Source organism: Bos indicus x Bos taurus, chromosome 18 (genome assembly GCF_003369695.1).
Source record: "Bos indicus x Bos taurus breed Angus x Brahman F1 hybrid chromosome 18, Bos_hybrid_MaternalHap_v2.0, whole genome shotgun sequence".
NCBI classification, from domain to species: domain Eukaryota; kingdom Metazoa; phylum Chordata; class Mammalia; order Artiodactyla; family Bovidae; genus Bos; species Bos indicus x Bos taurus.
Window position 1 is genome coordinate 37,230,040 of NC_040093.1, and position 23,026 is coordinate 37,253,065.

Consider the following 23,026-nt stretch of genomic DNA (forward strand, 5'->3'; position numbering starts at 1 on the left):
CCCCATCACATCTGATCAAAATTCCTCACTTCCTACAGATGGTATTGATCACTCTGGTCTGCTCTTCAGCAGGAATCCTGTTCAGTCAATTTAGTCAGAATTCCCCCAGACGTGATGGTGATGTTTCTTTTTAGTATGTTTTCATACAAAGAACCATCTTCTCCTTGGCTACATACTCTCACTGCCTTTGTTATATTGGGAATGGAGCACAGGAATACTCTGGGGTTTCTTTTCCCTTAATTCAAGAGTCTTGAATAAAATCTGCCTTCATAACCGTAATATCTGTCTGGCCCTGGTCTTCTTTGACAGGGAGGGAGTACACAATGGTATTATCCAAAAAAGTTTGCTGGTATGCTGTTGTTTTGTGTGCTTGTTGGTTTTGTTTTGTCTTACCATAGCAACATATATGCTGTTAAAAAAATGTGGATTGCAAAATTATAATAGTACATATCCATAATATAAAACTATTTAAAAATAAAATAACATAGAGTAAATTATTTAATAATACACAGTCATACAAGTGGGAAAAAAAAGAATGAGAACTATTTTGCTTTTAAATACTTTTGCAATTTGCAGAAGTCCTAAAATGGACTCACATTATTTTTCTTATTTAAAAATGTTTCATAAATCTATTGTAAAAATGTCATTCTGTGGAATTTTCAAAGAACATTTTATGATTTTAAATACAAAGACTATCAATAGAATGTTTTGAGGCTAAATAAGCACATATAATTAAACAAACTATTCTTGCATGTTTTTCATCAAGATTTCCTTTCATCCTGATTGTCAACAGAGACTATTAGAACCAGATAAAAATACAATAATTTAACTTGTGCATAATCAAAAGACCCCATACTGAATATGAAATTCTGCTGGCTGAATTCTGGGTATGTGTGGGAGGACCCCAGAGACTGTCTGCAGGTAGCTTATTATGTTCCTATCTATTTAGAAGTCCAAGCTAATGGTGCATACTACTTTAATGAGTAAATGAAAACCTATATGAAACAAATGGTCCATCAAATGGGGAAAAAAGAAGATACATTAACAGGTATTAATGCATCCTTAGTATTGAATGAAGCCAGTCTTGGATATATTCTTACAGCTTCTTGGAAACTCCCACAGGGAGCCAACTTTCTTGCATCATTCATTTTAACCTCTAGATAGTGATAATCCATCATTATGAAAGCAAGCATCTGAAAAGACTGCAATAACTTCTTATGAAGTCTTGCCTATCATTCATTTAAATGATAAATTTTGATACTGCTGATGACTGAACTGAAAAGAATTAAGAAGAAATAAATTTAAATTTGCTAGATGGTCAAGTTTTTTTTTAAACACTGTCATATTTTGACATTTGGATTGAAATGAATTAAATGGAATAATGCATTTTACTACATGTATATCTAAATTATAAATCTCAAACCAGTTCTGCAAAATCAATATAATTATCCCCATTTAAAATTGAAAAGATCAAGACTTAAAAGGAATGCCAGAATTGGCCAAGGTCATACAGAAACAAAAGGATGATCTAGTATTCCAATTTAAATCCATGTTTCTTAAATTTCTAAAATTTAGCTCCATTCTACATCTGCAAATGAGCAAATCATCAACCATTTATCTTAAGATATAAGAAAAATAAATTGGATCACTGTGAGCCAAGCTCTGTGCTAAAGACTTAACATGAATTTTCTTATTGCTACGCTTATGGTAGGCTATTTGACATATTATATCCCAAGGGAGGTGAGAAAGATAGTATCTCTATTAAACATCTCTGCCTATCTGAAAAAAGTGAATGAAGGAATTAATAGATGATATAGGTGAAGCCATTCAGTTCAGTTCAGTTCAATCGCTCAGTCATGTTCAATTCTGTGTGACCCCATGAACTGCAGCACAACAAGCCTCTCTGTCCATCACCAACTCCTAGAGTTTACTCAAACTCATGTCCATCAAGTCAGTGATGCCATCCAACCATCTCGTCCTCTGTGGTCCCCTTCTCCTCCCACCTTCAATCTTTCCCAGCTTCCGGGTCTTCTCAAAAGAGTCAGTTCTTCCCATCAAGTGGCCAAAGTACTGGAGTTTCAGCTTCAGCATCAGTCCTTCCAATGAATATTCAGCACTGATTGCCTTTAGGATGGACTCTTTGGATCTCCTTGCTGTCCAAGAAACTCTCAAGTCTTCTCCAACACCACAGTTCAAAAGCATCAATTCTTCGGTGCTCAGCTTTCTTCACACTCCAACTCTCACATCCATACATGACTAATGGAAAAACCATAGCTTTAACTAGATGGACCTTTGTTGACAAAGTAACGTCTCTGCTTTTTAATATTTTGTGTAGGTAGGTCATAACTTTTCTTCCAAGAGTCTTTTAATTTCATGGCTACAGTCAGCATATGCAGTGACTTTGGAGCCCCGCCCCCACCCCCAAAAAAGTGTGTCATTGTTTCCCATCTATTTGCCATGAAGTGATGGGACCAGATGCCATGATCTTAGTTTTCTGAATGTTGAGTTTTAAGCCAACTTTTTCACTCTACTCTTTCACATTCATCGAGAGGCTCTCTAGTTCTTTGCTTTCTGCCATAAGGGTGGTGTCATGTGCATATCTGAAGTTATTGATATTTCTCCCAGCAGACTTGATTCCAGCTTGTACTTCATCCAGTCCAGTGTTTCTCATGATGTACTCTGCATATAAGTTAAATAAGCAGGGTGACAATATACAGCCTTGACATACTCCTTTCCTAATTTGGAACAAGTCTGTTGTTCCATGTCCAGTTCTAACTGTTGCTTCTTGACCTGTATACAGATTTCTCAGGAGGCAGGTCAGGTGGTCTGGTATTCCTATCTCTTTCAGAATTTTCCACAGTTTGTGGTGATCCACACAGGCAAAGGCTTTGGCATAGTCAATAAAGCAGAAGCAGATGTTTTTTTCTGGAGCTCTCCTGCTTTTTTGATAATCCAACGGATGTTGGCAATTTGATCTCTCGTTCCTCTGCCTTTTCTAAATTCAGCTTGAATATCTGGATGTTCATAGTTCACATCCTGTTGAAGCCTGGCTAGAATTTTGGGCATCACTTTGCTAGCATGTGAGATGAGTACAACTGCGTGGTTGTTTGAGCATTCTTTGGCATTGCCTTTCTTTGGGATTGGAATGAAAACTGATCTTTTCCAGCTCTGTGGCCACTGCTGAGTTTTCCAAATTTGCTGGCATATTGAATTTAGCACTTTCACAGCATCATGTTTTACAATTTGAAATAGCTCACCTCGAATTCCATCACCTCCAATAGCTTTGTTCTAGTGGAATTTCCTAAAGAAACACTAGTGATGCTTCCTAAGGCCCACTTGACTTCACATTCCAGGATGTCTGGCTCTAGGTGAGTGATCACACCATTATGGTTATCTGGGTCATGAAGATACTTTTTGTATTGTTCTTCTGTATATTCTTGCCACCTCTTCTTAATATCTTCTGCTTCTGTTAGGTCCCCACCATTTCTGTCTTTTATTGTGCCCATCTTTCCATGAAAAGTTCCCTTGGTATCTCTAATTTTCTTGAAGAGATCTCTAGTCTTTCCCAGTCTATTGTTTTCCTCTATTTCTTTGCATTGATCAGTGAGGAAGGCTTTCTTACCTCTCCTTGCTATTCTTTGGAACTCTGTATTCAAATGGGTATATCTTTCCTTTTCTCCTTTGCCTTTCACTTCTCTTCTATTCATGGTTGTTTGTACAGCCTCCCCAGACAACAATTTTGCCTTTTGCATTTCTTTTTCTTGGGAATGGTCTTGATCACTTCCTCCTGTACTTGTCATGAACCTCCATCCATAGTTCTTCAGGCACTATGTCTATCAGATCTAATCCCTAGAATCTATTTCTCACTTCCACTGTATAATCATAAGGGAATGATTTAGGTCATACCTAAATGGTCTAGTGGTTTTCCCTACTTTCTTCCATTTAAGTCTGAATTTGGAAATAAGGAGTTCATGATCTGAGCCACAGTCAGCTCCTGGTTTTGTTTTTCCTGACTGTATAGTGCTTCTCCACCTTCGACTGCAAAGAATATAGTAATCTGATTTCAGTATTGACTATCTGGTGATGTCCATGTGTAGTTGCCTCTTGTGTTTTTGGAAGAGGGTATTTGCTATGACCAGTGCATTCTCTTGGCAAAACTCTGTTAGCCTTTGCCCTGCTTCATTTTGTATTCCAAGGCCAAATTTGCCTGTTACTCCAGGTATTTCTGACTTCCTACTTTTGCATTCCTGTTCCATACAATGAAAAGAACATCTCTTTTGGGTGTTAGTTCTAGAAGATCTTGTGGGTCTTCATAGAACTATTCAACTTCAGCTTCTTCAGCATTACTGATTGGGCACAGACATGGATTACTGTGATACTGAATGGTTTCCCTTGGAAATGAACAGAGATTCTCTCGTTTTTGAGATTGCACCCAACACTGCATTTTGGACTCTTTTATTGACTATGATGGCTACTGCATTTTTTCTAAGGTATTCTTGCCCATGGTAGTAAATATAATCATCATCTGAGTTAAATTCACCCATTCCAGTACATTTTAGTTCACTGATTCCTAAAGTGTCAATGTTCACTCTTGCCATCTCCTGTTTGACTACTTCCAATTCGCCTTGATTCACGGACCTATCTTTACAGATTCCTATGTATTATTGCTCCTTACAGTGCAGTGCTGGAGTGGTAGCTGCACAGTGCTGCCCCAGCAAGAGAGTAGGAGAGGTGAAATTGCATTTAGAATCAAACCCATGCCCTCCAGAGACTCTCAGAGGGCTGAAACACACCTTGTGCCCACCAGGATCCAGAGACCCCACAGAGACTGAGCCAGAACTGTGTTTGAGTCTCTCCTGCAGTGGTATGGGTCAGCAGTGGACTGCTGCAGGGGAAGGAGCTCTGGGTAAAATAGACCTGGGTATGGCATAAGCCCTCTTGGAGGGAGTCACCATTAACTCCACCATAGAGATGCCAGAACTTACACAGGACTGGGGAAACAGACTCTTGGAGGGCACAAACAGAAGCTTGTGCATGCCAGGACCTGAGAGAAAGGAGCAATGACCCCACAAGAGACTGACCCAGACTTGCCCATGAGTGTCCAGGAGTCTAGATGGAGGCATGGGTCAATGATGGCCTGCTGCAGGGTTGGGGGCTCTGAGTGTAGCAGTGCGTGCATGGGACCTTTTGAAGGAGGTCACCATTATCTTCATTACCTCCACCATAGTTTGGCCTCAGGTCAAATAACAGGGAGGGAACACAGCCCTGCCCATCAACAGAAAATTGGATTAAAGATTTACTGAGCATAGCCCCACCTATCAGAACAAGACCCAGTTTCCCCCTCAGTCAGTCTCTCCCATCAGGAAGCTTCCGTAAACCTCTTATCCTTTTCCAGCAGAGGGCAGACAGGATGAAAACCACAGTCATAGAAACTAACCAATTTGATCACATGGATCACAGCCTTGTCTAACTCAATGAAACTATGAGCCATGATGTGTAGGGCCACCCAAGATCGACGGATCATGGTGGAAACTTCTGATAAAACGTGGTCCACTGGAGAAGGATGGCAAACCACTTTAGTATTCTTGCCTTGAGAACCCCATGAATAGTATGAAAAGACAAAAAGATAGGACACTGAAAGATGAACTCCCCAGGTCAGTACGTGAGGCCATTAACTCTATTATCTGATTTAATCATAAGTTCCATTTGGACTGAAGAAAAAGTAATATTTTAATTTGCTCTATAGTATGTATAATTATATCTTATATTGTTGGTACTGAACTAAGTGACTTTCAGATCAGTTCAGTCGCTCAGTCATGTCTGACTCTTTGCGACCCCATGAATCGCAGCACACCAGGCCTCCCTGTCCATCACCAACCCCCAGAGTTCACTGAGACTCACGTCCATCGAGTCAGTGATGCCATCCAGCCATCTCATCCTCTGTCATCCCCTTTTCCTCTTGCCCCCAATCCCTCCCAGCATCAGAGTCTTTTCCAATGAGTCAACTCTTCGCATCAGGTGGCCAAAGTACTGGAGTTTCAGCTTTAGCATCATTCCTTCCAAAGAAATCCCAGGGCTGATCTCCTTCAGAATGGACTGGTTGGATCTCCTTGCAGTCCAAGGGACTCTCAAGAGTCTTCTCCAACACCACAGTTCAAAAGCATCAATTCTTCGGTGGTCAGCCTTCTTCACAGTCCAACTCTCACATCCATACATGACCACAGGAAAAACCATAGCCTTGACTAGACGAACCTTTGTTGGCAAAGCAATGTCTCTGCTTTTAAATATGCTATCTAGGTTGGTCATAACTTTCCCTCCAAGGAGTAAGCGTCCTTTAATTTCATGGCTGCAGTCACCATCTGCAGTGATTTTGGAGCCCAGAAAAATAAAGTCTGACACTGTTTCCCCATCTATTTGCCATGAAGTGATGGGACCGGATGCCATGATCTTCATTTTCTGAATGTTGAAAGTGACTTTAGTAGCCCAGAAATGGGATCAACAAGAAACATAGGCCATATTTCAGCAAAATGATCATGCTGATAAATGTTGCTCAGTGCTTATTTGTGTTTTGCAAAACAGTGCATCTAAATTTTCATCCTAACACTAATTTATCCTTAATCTATTCCTCAACATTTAGTGACACGCTCCTCCTCCTATCAAGCAGTTTCCACACTCACTATTCATTTCCATTTGGAAAAATATAGTAACTTTGTCACCTTCCACACTTCACAGATCCTTCTATCTGGAGTACCATTTTCCTTCCCTTTACCTAATATTGTTTTTGTTTTTTTTTTTCCAGAAACTCAGTCCAGTCTTCTTTATTTTTTCTTGAAGTGTGTTCCCCTAGCATCTTACTCTATAATGGTCTTCGTTTAATGGCTTATTTTTTCCTCTGTTCTATAATCCAACTGACGGCAGAGACCATAATTTGAGTTGATCATTCTTTCCCTAGTCATTGAAAATATTAAGAATGTACTAAATTACATTGAAGGTCTTATTGTAGTCTATAAAACAAACAACATAGTGGTAGATTTATTAAAGTTCCATACATAATTGCTGCCAATATCCTTAGGGTATTTCTATGGGGTAATGAGTCATATTTTCCCCATGCTAATATTATCATATTCTCCCCTAGATCCTTCAGTAAGGAATATAGTCTTCTTATTACCTTGGTTTCAACCTAGTGAGATTTATGGCAAATTTCTGACCTGTAGAGCTATAAGAAAATAAATTTGTACTGCTTATGTTACTAAGTATGTTGGTACTTGTTATGTAAGTTATGGAAAACTAATACATGATCACGGTATTTATTGTATTATAACGTCCTCACTGATCTAACAACCAGATTGTTAGCTTCTAGAAAGTAAACTAGGACACACAACTTGTTTCTACAGGGACCATGAATTAAGTATTAAGTTTTGACTATAAGGAAATTTTCATGCTTTCTGATCTAATATTAACACTTAGATCTCACCTGAAATTTCTGCTATTCCAGTGTTTGAGAATATCTCCAGTGGTTGAGAAGTCATCATCTATGGAATATGGTTAGTGTTTAGGAAACCACCATGGCAATTATAAGTCAGGAAGTAGCGATACATCAAAATAAACAAAAAATTTTAATTCCACTCATGGGTAAATGACCTAATTTTGCTATTTAGAATAAGCTGAATTACTTTTCATGACTTGGTTCATATTGAAACTATTGACATTTTCCTCTATAAATCCTATCTTCAGTCTGAGCATAATTTTTCATTCAGTGGCTTCTTATATGTCACAGGTTCGAACCTTTCCCCATGCAGCTAAAACACCTTTGGGTAGTCTCCATTTTGGTACTGTCTCTTTTACATTTGATATGCTGACTTATATAACATACATACAATACATAACATAAATTTCTGAAAACATGAAAAAAAAAGTTCTCAGAGTCATAATAATCTTAGTAAGAGCTAAAACGCAACCCATACCCTGGGGGCCAAAAGCAGGGATACTAACTAAGATGAGGACTGAAATGAGCCAGATACCACTGATGATGGATTAGAGAAGGATAATAGCAATAAAGGATGAGACAGTAGTAAAACTTAAGGTATTTTTTAATAGCATAACAAACAGAAGGTGCTAATGGGTTAGATGCATTGTGTGAAAGCTAAAAACACACCAGTGATATTTTCAAGTTTTAAGGATATGATGTCCTGAAAGGTAGAATTGCCATTTTACTGACATGCTGTTGCATGGAGCAGGATTATGCTTAGGGAAAAAATCTAAAAATGGGACTTTAATATGTTATTTTTGAAATATCTATTACTAATCCAAGTGGAGATTACAGAATGAAGTTGCATACACAGTCCCAAGAAATATCAATGTTGGATATATATTGTAAGCTGTCAGTGGATGTAAGATTTTTTACAGTATGAGACTAGATGTGGAACTTATTAGTTATAGGTAGAAAAAGAGACCTAATGCCTCAAACCTTCACACTATAATGTTCAAGTATCTATTTGGAAGATCCAACAAGGGATAAAGAATAGCTATAACTAGCTAGAAGAACAGCCAAGAGAATTTTATACAAGAAGTCAGTTGAAAAAAAAAAGGTGTACAAACCAATTGACTGCTGATGATATATTAAATAATAAATTTAAATTGATCTTTGGAAGTGATAACATTCTTATTTTAAGAGGTTTATCAATGAAACTATGGAGGTAAATCAGTTCAGTCACTCAGTCATGTCTGACTCTTTGGGACCCCATGGATTGCAGCACACCAGGCTTCCCTGTCCATCACTAACTCCCAGAGCTTGCTCAAACTCATGTCCATCAAGTCGGTGATGCCATCCAACCATCTCATCCTCTGTCATCCCCTTCTCCTCCTGCTTTCAATCTTTCCCAGCATTAGGGTCTTTTCCAATGAGTCAATTCTTTGCATCAGGTGACCAAAGTATTGGAGTTTCAGCTTCAGCATCAGTCTTTCCAATATGAATATTCAGGACTGATTTCCTTTAGGATTCGGCATTCATGAAGGTGAATGCCAAATGTCTTACCGAAGTGTGTTTAAAAGATGACTGGAAGAGAGGAGTTAACATCAGAAGTTAAGCATTTTTAATGGTTTTAAATTTAAAAAGAGAAAATAAATAGTGTAGTAGTTGGAAGGAGATAAAGTACACAGAGATTATTTTTCGTTTTAGAATGAAGAAATTATAGCTCCTCTGTACGCCACTGAGAAAAACCTAATAAGGGGGAGGGATGGATGATTGAAAGATTGACACAACAATTGCTGGGGTGACTTATTTATGTTCTTGAATAATGAAGGAGATGGGAATTTGTGCAGGAAATGAAGGGGCTGGCCTGAGAACAATGAGGATTTTATTCACAGGAACAGGAAGAAAAAATAAAAACAGGGTATACTGTTAGAGATGTACAGAGTTAGCAACTATGGAGTTGCCAGTATGTGGAAGTTATCTTCAAATTGTATGACTTGTCTCAGTGAAACAGGAGCCCAGGTCATAAACTGAGAGTAAGGATTAAAGATTAAGTAAAGAGGAAAGGATGTAAAATACTTATCTTGGGTAGTGCAGTAATGAATGGATTAGGGAAAAGACTGCCAGGAAGCCCATAAGGGCTGGGATCAGGGATGTGAAAGGGAAAGAGTCAACATTACTTGTTTCAGTTGAGCCATCTGTAGCTGTGAAGCTGCAATATGCATGGGTGACGTTTTCAATTTAACCAGGTTGGTAATTCATTCCATCATAAGAGGGTGAAGAAGTTTTAAGTGTTTTAATTGAGCTGCATCGAAACGGCCTGTCCAACAATGTTTGCCACAACCTTATCCTTTTTTACCTCAGGACATTTTCACTGTTGTTGGTTTTCTCAGTTGCCTACTCTGTATCTTTTTAAAGACTTGCAATTACAGAGGCAAAAGTAGAGTCCAGAGTCATTCTCAGAACTAGTGACCCCTATTTCTGCTTTATTGACTATGCCAAAGCCTTTGACTGTGTGGATCACAATAAACTGTGGACAATTCTGAAAGAGATGGGAATACCAGACCATCTGACCTGCCTCTTGAGAAACCTCTATGCAGGTCAGAAAGCAACAGTTAGAACTGGACATGGAACAACAGACTGGTTCCAAATAGGAAAAGGAGTACATCAAGGCTGTATATTGTCACCCTGCTTATTTAACTTCTATGCAGAGTACATCATGAGAAATGCTGGACTGGAAGAAGCACAAGCTAGAATCAAGATTGCCAGGAGAAATATCAATAACCTCAGATATGCAGATGACACCACCCTTATGGCAGAAAGTGAAGAGGAACTCAAAATCCTCTTGATGAAAGTGAAAGAAGAGAGTGAAAAAGTTGGCATGAAGCTCAACATTCAGAAAACTAAGATCATCACATCTGGTCTCATCACTTCATGGGAAATAGATGGGGAAACAGTGTCAGACTTTATTTTTCTGGGCTCCAAAATCACTGCAGATGGTGATTGCAGCCATGAAATTAAAAGATGCTTACTCTTTGGAAGGAAAGTTATGACCAATCTAGATAGCATAGTCAAAAGCAGAGATATTACCCTGCCAACAAAGGTCCATCTAGTCAAGGCTATGGTTTTTCCTGTGGTCATGTATGGATGTGAGAGTTGGACTGTGAAGAAAGCTGAGCCCTGAAGAATTGATGCTTTTGAACTGTGGTGTTGGAGAAGACTCTTGAGAGTCCCTTGGACTGCAAGGAGATTCAACCTGTCCATTCTAAAGGAGATCAGTCCTGGGTTTTCATTGGAAGGACTGATGCTGAAGCTGAAACTCCAGTACTTTGGCCACCTTATGTGAAGAGTTGACTCATTGGAAAAGACCCTGATGCTGGAAAGATTGGGGGCAGGAGGAGAAGGGGATGACAGAGGATGAGATGGCTGGATGGCATCATTGACTCAATGGACATGAGTTTGAGTGAATTCCAGGAGTTGGTGGACAGGGAGGCCTGGTGTGATGTGATTCATGGGGTCGCAAAGAGTCGGACACGACTGAGCGACTGAACTGAACTGAACTGAACTGAAGATCCATTCACTGTCTTCTTTATAGTAACCTATTTCGTTTTAAAATAGATTTTTCATACATCTGAGGCAAAATTTAAAATTACAATTGCAGAGTAAAAAGAGATCTTCATGCCCTTATCTTTCATCCAATCTAGAAACATTTAACCATTTCATATAATAATCCTCATATATATAACTTATTAGGATTTAATTGTTTGTGTTTTATATATGTAGAGTGTCTTTAATATAAAATTATTTTTAAATAATTCGAATTAAATTTTAATTTAAAATAAAATTATAAGAGCAGATTCTGCACAAATACATGTAGAGTGTCTTTAAAATTTGTGCAGAATCTGCTCTTAGAATTGAATGAAAGTCACAGTTCTAAAATCACTTAATATTCCTTTCAATTAATTAAATAGCTGAAGATCACCTTTCCTGATTAATATAAAAAAGTTTCTTCCTTCCTATTCAGTTTTTTTACATCTGTATATGTGTGTGTGTATATATACACACACATATATATATAATTTATAATATGTGGAATAACAAAATTGTATACACATTTATATACTTTTAAATTTATTTCTCTATTAATATTAATTTTGAAAGTAAGAGTGAAAAATATTTCAGTTATCTTCACTTGATTCACCTGATTTTACACAGAATATTCCATACACTATTTCATACTCTGAGAAAGAGTTATTCTTCATTATTTACATTAAATCATGCTGAAATATCTATTATTAAAGTCTATTTTTTGTTGCTGTAGGTAGAGAAGTCCTTCAAAGAAGCAGTCACACATCTAGAGGCAAAGTAAAGTGTCCTTGGAAAAATAATTCTGTGAATATTAACAGAAAATGTTGATCTGGATTTTTATTCATGTTTTTAATCAATGATTTTTTTTTTTTTTTTTTGGTAAGTCACCTATCTAGGGAAATTGCTTGCTACAATTTGACTTTGACTCTGAACAAAACATGTTTCTGTAGGAAACATTTTTTTAAAATTCTATATTCATCCCTTTTGTTGTTAAGGTAAAATTCCCATAGCATAAAACTGATCATTTTATAATAAACAATCAATGCAGTCATTCCTTTTTATTGATAACTCACCTTAAGCTAGACTGTGTGCTATGCAAAGGACAGAAGTAGGGAGAGAATTGGAATTCAAAATATTGGGCCCACCCATTAAAAAATACTTTATCTGGAAGCATTTCCTAATCCCCCTTCACTCCTGATACATCATCTTCTATATTCCAAAATAAGCCATATTCCTTAAAATACTATGTTATTAGGAATGTGTATATTTCTTGCCATTAAATGGACCTGGAATAGGAAAGACTACCATCAAGAGAATGGTGGTCTTTCCATGATATCAACAGAGTTAATATTGAATAAATGTGTTTTAAATTTCTGTTAAGTTTTATACAGAGGGATTAACAAGATAAAGTGAAGTGAATGTCGCTCAGTTGTGTCTGACTCTTTGCGACCCCATGGACTATACAGTCCATGGAATTCTCCAGGCCAGAATACTGTAGTGGGTAACCTTTCCCTTCTCCAGGGGATCTTCCCAACCCAGGGATCAAACCCAGGTCTCCCACATTGCAGCCGGATTCTTTACCAGCTGAGCCACAATGGAAGCCCAAGCATACTGGAGTGGGTAGCCTACCCCTTCTCCAGGGGATCTTCCTGACCCAGGAATTGAACCAGGGTCTCCTGCATTGCAGGTGGATTCTTTACCAACTGAGCTATGAGGGAAGCCCAACAAGATAAACGGAGAAGGCAATGGCACCCCACTCCAGTACTCTTGCCTGGAAAATCCCATGGACAGGGGAGCCTGGTGGGCTGCAGTCCATGAGGCCACTAAGAGTCGGACACAACTTCACTTTCACTTTTCACTTTCATGCATTGGAGAAGGAAATGGCAACCCACTCCAGCGTTCTTGCCTGGAGAATCCCAGGGACAGGGGAGCCTGGTGGGCTGCCCTCTATGGGGTCGCACAGAGTCGGACATGACTGAAGCAACTTAGCAGCAGCAACAAGATAAAAGACAGAAGTAAAATAAGATCCCAAAGTGCCTAACCTCATATGGATGTTATTAGGTGGCATAGGTTATCAGTATGTTAGAGCTGGGCTAATCAATTTGATGCAAAATTGGTGCCAGTCCTGTTGCCAATTCATGATACGGTAAGTATAAAAATTAGGGCCAGGAATTCAGATATGTGCATAACTATCTTGAAAGAGTGATACATTGACTGGATCTAATCTTACCTGCCTCCTAAGAAATCTGTATGCAGGTCAAGAAGCAACAGTTAAAAGCAGATACATAACAACAGACTGGTTCCAAATTGGGAGAGGGGTATGTCAAGGCTGTATATTGTCACCCTGCTTACTCAACTTATATGCAGAGCATACATCATGCGAAATGCCATGCTGGATGAGGCACAATCTGGAATCAAAATTGCCGGGAGAAATATCAATAACCTCAGATATGCAGATGACACCACCCTTATGGCAGAAAGCAAAGAGGAACTGAGGAGCCTCTTGATGAAAATGAAATAGGAAAGTGAAAAATCTGGCTTAAAATTCAACATTCAAGAACTAAGATCATGGCATCCGGTCCCATTAATTCAAGGCAAATAGATGGGGAAACAATGGAAACAGTGATAGACAATTTCCTTGGTCTCCAAAATCACTGCAGATGGTAACTGCTGCCATGAAATTAAAAGACACTAGCTCCTTGGAAGAAAAGCTACAACCAACCTAGACAGCATATTAAAAAGCAGAGACATCACTTTGCCGGCACAGGTCTGTCTAGTCAAAGCTATGGTTTTTCCAATAGTCATGTATGGATGTGAGAGTTGAACCATAAAGAAAGCTGAATGATGAAGAATTGATGCTTTTGAACTGTATCTTTCCCAGTATTGGCTTCTTTATTTGTAAATTTTTTTAAATTCATTTTGATGGGTTACTGTGGGATTTTAAAAGTTAAGGAATAAGATTAAAAAAAAAACACTCCAGTTGTTTCATAGTTTTGTCTGTTAATTTTTGCTTCGTAGACCATTTTCTTGGCAATATGAAATGTGTTACCTTTTGTGAAGACTTCTGAAATCCTTCAATTTCCTTCTCCTACTAAAACTTTTTAGATAACATGTCCCACAACAGTTGTACATAACTGCAACGTTTACTGCAATTGTTGTACACACACACAAAAAAAATAAAGAATACAATGCGTACTCCAAGGCACAATTAAATTCCTAACAAAAATCATCTGGTACCATCCATCTTTGTATTATAAAGCCTAACTAAAATGCAAACACACTCTGAAATTAACACTAGAATTTTGAGAGGGAAAGAAGTTTGAAAAAAGAGAAAAAAGGAAATTTACCATCCAGGAACTTAAAAATAAGTCATGGAACCCAGGTTCAAATAACCACTTTGGAGAGATAATAAACATTATTGTGCCTTGATACTCTCATTTATAAAACTGGATGATAAATGATATAAAATTATATGCACATACAGTTTTGGGCTTGTGTGTGTGTGCACACACATGCATGAGAGAGAGAAAATAGTTTAAAAACATTTCCAGACATTGCTGAATACTCTTTAAAGAGCAAAACTGCCCCCAACTGAGAGCCATAGCTGTAGTAATTTGCAAAGCTCCCAGCGAGGCTGATGCTGTTGGTCCAGGGTCACACTTTAAGAAGCCTGCTCAGAGAATCAACTCAGAAGCCACCTCTCAGTTCAGCTGTGAACAGGTGACATACTCCCTCCCCTCACTGTCCTTACAGGTACACTGTTGAAGCTCTTTTTCTTTGGCTACTGCCTTCAGAGGACACTCACCCCTCCAAGCTGAAGAAAAAGAGACATGTACTTCCATCCTCCTCTTTTTAGCTCCAGAAAAGTTTTTTTTGCCCTATGCCACCACTTTAGTACAGACAGATGACCCTTTAAGTATAAGATGCTGGCTCAGGTGTTTATTCCACTGACTCCTGAGATAAGTTACCTTCTCCTTTATGGGCACCTGGGGATGGGGGTGATGGTCTTTCTAAAATACATATCTATTATGCCAGATCCTTGCTTCAAAGATAATCGCTGACAGTCACCTACTAGACAGAGTCTACATTCTTGATGTGTTAGTTTCTGACTTGCTTTCCTTAGGTACCACCACTCTCTGTTACAAATATGCTCTGTATTTGCCTTGCTCTCTGACACACAGCACTCTCTCTGAGTGGCATACAGACAAAAGGCATGGAAATGGGAGTTAAAATCCATATGCTTTAGTCCAAATATTGTTGATTTGTTGTTTCATTGCTAAGTCATTTCTGACTCTCTGTGACCCCAAGGACTGCAGCATGCCAGGCTTCCCTGTCCTTCACAATCTACCAGAGTCTGCTCAGATTCATGTCCACTGAGTCAGTGATGTTATCTAACCATCTCATCCTCTGCTGCCCTCTTCTTCTTTTGCTGAAGGGGAGGAGAATTTGCAACCCCCAAATATGCTCTGACCTAAGGATTATTCTGGGGCTTCCCGGGTGGCTCAGACAGTAAAGAAAATGCCTGTAAAACAGGAGACCTGGGTTTTATCCCTGGGTCAGGAAGATCTCCTGGAAAAGAGAATGGCAACTCACTCCAGTATTCTTGCCTGGAGAATTCCATAGACAGAGAAGCCTTCAGGCTACAGTCCATGGGGTCGCAAAGAGTTGGACATGATTGAGTGACTTATACTACTACTAACAATTATTTTGAGCTTATTATTTTTAAGAAACTCCAGACACAGAAGCTCTAAAAACCAAATAAAATTTACCTTTTTACTGTAAATTTACATTTATAAAGGAATTCTCCATTTGTAAGTGTATTCTCTTTTTTTCAGGAAGAGCAGGATGACTCTAAATAGCAAGAAACTCTTATCAATGGAGAAAGAACTATTAAAAAAAAAAAAAAACTGTATGTGCCATGCAGCATGTGGATCTTAGTTCCCTGTGTGTCATACTTAGTTGCTCAATAGTCAGCTCTTTGCAACTCTTGGACTGTAGCCCACCAGGCTCTGTCCATGGGGTTTCTCCAGGCAAGAATACTGGAGTGGGTTGCCATGCCCCCTTCCAGGGGATCTTCCCAACCCAGGGATCGAACCCAGGCCTCCCACATTGTAGGCATATTGTTTACCATCTGACCCACCAGAGAAGCCCAAGAATACTGGAGTGGGTAGCCTTATCCCTTCTCCAGGGGAACTTCCCAACCCAGGAATCAAACCAGGGTCTCCTTTTTCATCCCCTAAATTGCTAATACATTAGAGATGTGACTCTGTATAAGCCTTTTATCCCTCTTTGACTGATGAAGAAACTGAGTCACCTGAAGGGTAATGACACCAATCTTGTTATATAGGAGGTTGTATATAAGCTTTCATCCTCATTAGCTCATCTGACCTACTTAATCTATATAAACAGATAAGGTGGTACCTATTACATTTCATGTTCCCTGTTTAATGTTCTTTTATTGCTACAGTTTACATTGGCATTAGGAAATTATTTTTATTTATTTTATCTGAGGAACAAAGTGTTGCTCTCTTCCTCAAACTTTTCAGCAAAACCTGCTTTGAAGAAATAAAAATGAATTATTCTTTACCTGGACTAATTGAACTTTCTTTTGGATGTTTTTTATAGAGTCCCACATTCTCTGGGACTGGGAGCTGAGGAAAGGAGGAGAAGCTTCTCACCTGATCTTACCAAGAGACCTAAAATCAGCTCTTTCTTCCCTCCCTAAAGAAGACACAATAACCCAGAGTTTTACCTGCTTGATGCTCAGCACCTGTTCTGAACATCCCTTCCTTCCTGCCTTCAAAGACTCAAGTGCCAAAGGAGTGCTGAGAAGCAACAATGTCTGAACTTTGAAAAAAACTGTAGAAATTATATGCATGAAGACATTCTCTCCCCAGTCTACAAGAAGGCACAGCAACAATTAATTCTCATTTGAGACCTCTCAGGAAGGGAATAGTTAGACATCAAGAGACAGATGAGAAAAACAAATGGATTAGACTTACTTATTTTCAACTTCAAAGTATGATCAGAAATGATAGAATGTTTGGGCAGGGAAACAATTGTGCACTTTTCATTCCTGAGGCAGTGTTCAGAACAGAGTAAAATCAAAAGAAGCTAACCTGCCCCCCTTTTTTTTTTCATATTGTTAGAGCAGAATTACAGATTCAACTGTAGACTCACTTTATCTATTGCCTATCCCCTTCCCCAAAACAACTAATCATAAAATATTACATAATCTCCATTGCCTGAATACAACTTGTATATCATGGTTTTTAATCTTTCTGTGACATGAAGCAAATCGTGCATGGCTGTCTGAATTCTGATCCACAATCAGCTAACCTTTCTTATTCACGTCCTCCCTAATGCTAGACCTCTGTGTGAAAGCAATGTCAAAATATAGTTGGTATTGCTAAGAGACCTTTCTAAATTGGAGCTGAGAGGCCACTGAGCAAATGAGACTTTATGCATGTTTCAGCATGGATGGAATCAGAACTTGTAACCACTTATTGGCTTACTGCAAGCATCCAAAATACCAGCACCATATTTTGGAAACTCAAGATATTTATTGGATCCTTACGTAAATGGCATTGACATTCTGCTTCACTAAAATAAAAATTCAATTCTAATTTCATTGAATTATTTGTTGGAGGAGGCAGAGCTGAGGGGAACACCAATACCTATGCATCATCTAACCTACATGAGCGTTCCATGAAAAACATCAAGATTAATACTGAGCTTTGTTTGAATCACCAAACACTGAAGATCTATAAATTTCCATTTACTTATTTTCACTGGGTATTTTTCACTGATTTTTTTTTGTTACTAAAAATATCAGGAGGTTATAAATTTAGTGTGGAGAAAGTCATTTTATAATTAATAAAACTAATGAACTAGAAGCTTTATTTTTTAAAATATACCTTGTATATGTTCATACATTCAACATACAGTTGCAAAACATGCCATAAATATGGGTGCTTTGAAGTGGCATTACCATAAAAAACTGTTGCCTGGCACCTTTTGGTGACATAAATGGTTGCTGCTTCTCTGATATAATCAGAATTAAATGACTTCACATCAGATCACAGCTAGTTTGATCACTTACACCTCCATTAATTTTTCAAGCCTTTCTTTTACATCTCCTTTATAATTTATTCATCCCCTCCTTGGCTACAAAGAAATCTCAACAATGTCTTAAGCTTTGTGCCTCTTATTCTCCAATATTAGACTATTTGCCCTGCCCTGCTCTGTAAGCACGATCTAATATCCACCAAAAACTTTGAAGTAATGTTTGATGCATTCAAATTTCTCTTTATTTTCTAGAATTCAGAGGCAGTGATTGTATAGAGGGAAATTTCTGAAAAGGAACAAGGCCAATTTGAATTAAATTGGCTTATGTTTATGGTTGAAAAAACTTACTAATTTTTAAATAAAAACTTAAGGCTATAATGCATAAAAGAACGCTGGTGTTGATTGTGGGGAGGCTGAACATGTGAAGGGAGGAGATACATGGGAAAACTACATTCTGCTGAATGTCTCTGTCAATATAAAACTGCTCTAAAAAATAAAACCTTTAAAAATAATAAAAAATAAAATAAAAATTCTAAAGAACATGGCCCTAAGAATTAGGTGCATGTAAACCTCACTTGCAGAGAAGGCAGTGGCACCCCACTCCAGTACTCTTGCCTGGAAAATCCCATGGATGGAGGAGCCTGGTAGGTGCAGTCCATGGGGTCGCTAAGAGTCGGACACCACTGAGCGACTTCACTGTCACTTTTCACTTTCATGCATTGGAGAAGGAAATGACAACCCACTCCAGTGTTCATGCCTGGAGAATCCAAGGGACAGGGGAGCCTGATGGGCTGCTGTCTATGGGGTCGCACAGAGTCGGACACGACTGAAGCGACTTAGCAGCAACAGCAGCAGCAAACGTCACTTGAATCTTGAAAGGATTTTCTGGCTTAATTAACCAGTAATATCAGAGGAAGAGCTTACACAAATCCAAGAAAAACAGATGAGACTCAAAGTCTCAGGGACAGTAATCTGAAGCCTCAAAACATACAGGTAAAGCTGTATCTCCTTCATTACCATGTTTCTTCTATATGAGTCTCTCCATTTCTTTGAGTGATGGTCTAATTCTGTTCTACTAATTCTCTCCAGATGGAGAAAAATAGGACATCAGTCAGTCAGTTCAGTCTCTCAGTCATGTATGACTCTTTGCGACCCCATGGACTGCAGCACACCAGGCCTCCTTGTTCATCAGCAGCTCCTGGAGTTTACTCAAACTCATGCCCATTGAGTCGATGATGCCATCCAACCATCTCATCCTCTGTCATCTCCTTCTTCTCCTGCCTTCAATCTTTCCCAGCTTCAGGGTCTTTTCAAATGAATTAATTCTTCACATCATGTGGCAAAAGTATTGGAGTTTCAGCTTCAGCATCAGTCCTTCCAATGAATATTCAGCACTGATTTCCTTTAGGATGGATAGGCTGGATCTCCTTGCAGTCCAAGGGACTCTCAAGAGTATTCTCCAACACCACAGTTCAAAAGCATCAATTCTTCAGCTCTCAGCTTACTTTATAGTCCAACTCTCACATCCATACATGGCTAATGGAAAAACCACAGCTTTGACTAGATGGACCTTTGTTGACAAAGTAATGTACTCTACTTTTAATACGTTGTCTAGGTTGGCCATAACTTTTCCTCCAAAGAGCAAGCATCTTTTAATTTCATGACTGCAATCACCATCTGCAGTGATTTTGGAGCCCCCCAAAATAAAATCTGTCACTGTTTCCATGCTTCCCCATCTATTTGCCATGAAGTGATGGGATCACATGCCATGATCTTAGTTTTCTGAATGGTGAGATTTAAGCCAACTTTTTCACTCTCCTTTTTCACTTTTATCAAGAGGCTCTTTAGTTCTTCTTTGCTTTCTGCCATAAGGCTGGTGTCATCTGCATATGTGAGGTTATTGATATTTCTCTGGCAATTTTGATTCCAGCTTGTGCTTCTTCCAGCCCAGCATTTCTCATGATGTATTCTGCATATAAGATAAATAAGCAAGGTGACAATATACAGCGTTGACGTACTCCTTTCCCGATTTGGAACCAGTCTGTTCTAACTGTTGCTTTCTGACCTGCATAGAGATTTCTCAAGAGGCAGATCGGGTGGTCTCATATTCCCATCTCTTAAAGAATTTTCCACAGTTTGTTGTGATCCACACAGTCAAAGGCTTTGGCATAGTCAATAAAGCAGAAGTAGATGTTTTTTCTGGAACTCTCTAGCTTTTTCGATGATCCAGCAGATGTTGGCAATTTGATCTCTGGTTCCTCTGCCTTTTCTAAATTCAGCTTGAACATCTGGAATTTCATGGTTTACATATTGTTGAAGCCTGACTTGGAGAATTTTGAGCATTACTTTACTAGTGTGTGAGATGAATGCAATTGTATGGTCGTTTGATCATTCTTTGGCATTGCCTTTCTTTGGGACTGGAATGAAAACTGTCCTTTTCCAGTTCTGTGGCCACTGCTGAGTTCTCTAAATTTGCTGGCATATTGAGTGCAGTACTTTCACAGCATCATCTTTTAGGATTTGAAATAGCTCGACTGGAATTCCATCACCTACACTAGCTTTGTTCATAGTGATGCTTCCGAAGGCCCACTGGACTTTGCATTCCAGGATGTCTGGCTCTAGGTTGGTGATCACATCATCATGATTATGTGGGTCATAAAGGTCTTTTTTGTATAGATTTTCTGTGTATTCTTGCCACCTCTTCCTAATATCTTCTGCACTGTTAGGTCCATACCATTTCTGACCTTTATTGTGCCCATCTTTGCGTGAAAATTTCCCTTGGTATCTAATTTTCTTGAAGAGATCTCTAGTCTAGAGTAAATAAGACTGAAATGGAGAAGGAAATGGCAACCCACTCCAGTGTTCTTGTCTGGAAAATCACAGGAATGGGGGAGCCTGGTGGGCTGCCGTGTATGGGGTTGCACAGAGTCAGACATGACTGATGCAACTTAGCAGTAGCAGCAGCAAGACATAGAGAATAAAATAATTTAAAAAATCCAGTGATGTAGAAAAACTCTCTCTTAGTATCCAGGGATTGCCCTTAAGGCAGATCAGTCATTATCCATGCTTGGGTGATGTGCCTACCTACCCCTTTATCAATCACTGTTGCTGTGAGCATGGTACATTGTGATTACCCAAGGCTCTGCCCCATGCCTAAACTTGTGCCCAAAGATCAGGGTCTGATACTAGGAAGAGAATATGAAGTTAGGAAGAAAGCCAAAATAGCTTCGCTACCCCTTATATCTACTTGTATTTTGGGAAAATTACTAAAGCATGGTGGGTCAGTATTCTCATCAAGAAAGCAATTAAAATAGCTGTTTTTTTCCCCAAAAAAAATGAATACCAGAAGTCTATTTATCTAGTGATATTTGGGGTTCATCAAATTCTGAAATATCAGCATAATATAGTTTCCTTTATGTAATGTGTTTACAAACATAAGCAAAAAACAAGGCATATTGAACCATGAAGGCCGAAGTTTAGTGAGAATTACTCCTTAATTAAGTATCTAAGTATAACTAACTAAGTAACTAAGTATAACTAAGTATCTAACTAACTAAATATCTCCCTCTGGAATACTCACTTTCCACTTCATTGTGATTTATATCCATATATTAGTTAATTTGTTACTATTCTATTTTTTTGAAAACTGTTAAACCTGTTAATCTTAGTTTTGCAATTTTTAATAGTTTAATAGATTACTATTATAAGGTACTAATGAGAACAAAGAAATTATTTTTAAATAAAAGGGAAAGAAATTGACATCTATTTACTACTTAATCAGGATAAAAAACAGAACTCTATCTATAATGGTTAGTTACCGGTAATGCTGTCTTGAAGATTCTAAGGTTTCGTTTATTAGTCTTTTGACTTTAGAAATTCTATAAGTAAACAAGTCAATTTCCTCACATTCTTTATAACTGATAAATACTCTTGATGAGAGCATGCTGATACAAGTGTCTTCAATTTAAAGTCATCCTATGTTAAATACAATTTTATTGGCATAATCAAAACTATATTTTATTTGCTCAAACTTCATGTATATATATGACATCTCCTGAGTAAGTGGGTTTATATGCACTCACATTTATTTAAAGGCATCAGCTTTCTTAAGCAAAGAGTAAACAATAAAACTAAACAAATAAGTAAAAAAAATTGTAGCATCAAGTAAATGGCTTAAAATGAATAAAAACTATACAACATCAATATGATTTTTAGTTTATTTTTTAATACTACTGAACGGTAGGTACCAAGACACCACATGGCAACTATACTAATCATTTTCTTAACCTACACATATGAAGAAAACTACATGAAATCTATATACTATTTAAAGGCACTATAAATATATTCAAAATGCTACTTTTTCTAAAGATGTTTCCAAAAGAATGATTTTAGATTTTTAAAGGCCTACCATATTTGAAACTGTAAAACAAAGTATGCAATTTTAGTCCCTTCCTCCCAAATCTGTAATTCATATGAATGCAATTCTTTTCAACTTCTGAATTTCTTCTAGCTAGTCAATCCTCACACCAGAAACTTTTCAGGTTGAATACTAAATATAAAACAAAAAGTAGTTAATGTGATAAGAATTTCTCTATCTTAAAATGAATATCATCTTAAAAGGAAGGATAATTGACTCTTATCAACTTTTTATATAGCTTCCTAAATGCACAGAAACTTCTCTTTAATGATACACAAGAAAATCTTAACAATGTATGGTGGTGGTTTAATTGATAAGTTGTGTCCAACTCTTGCAACCCCATGGATTGTATCCCACCAGGTTCCTCTGTCCATGGGATTCTCCAGGCAAGATTACTGGAATGGGTTGAGATTTCCTTCTCTAGGGGATCTTCCCAACCCAGGAATCAAACCATGGTCTGCAATTTGCATTGCAGGCAA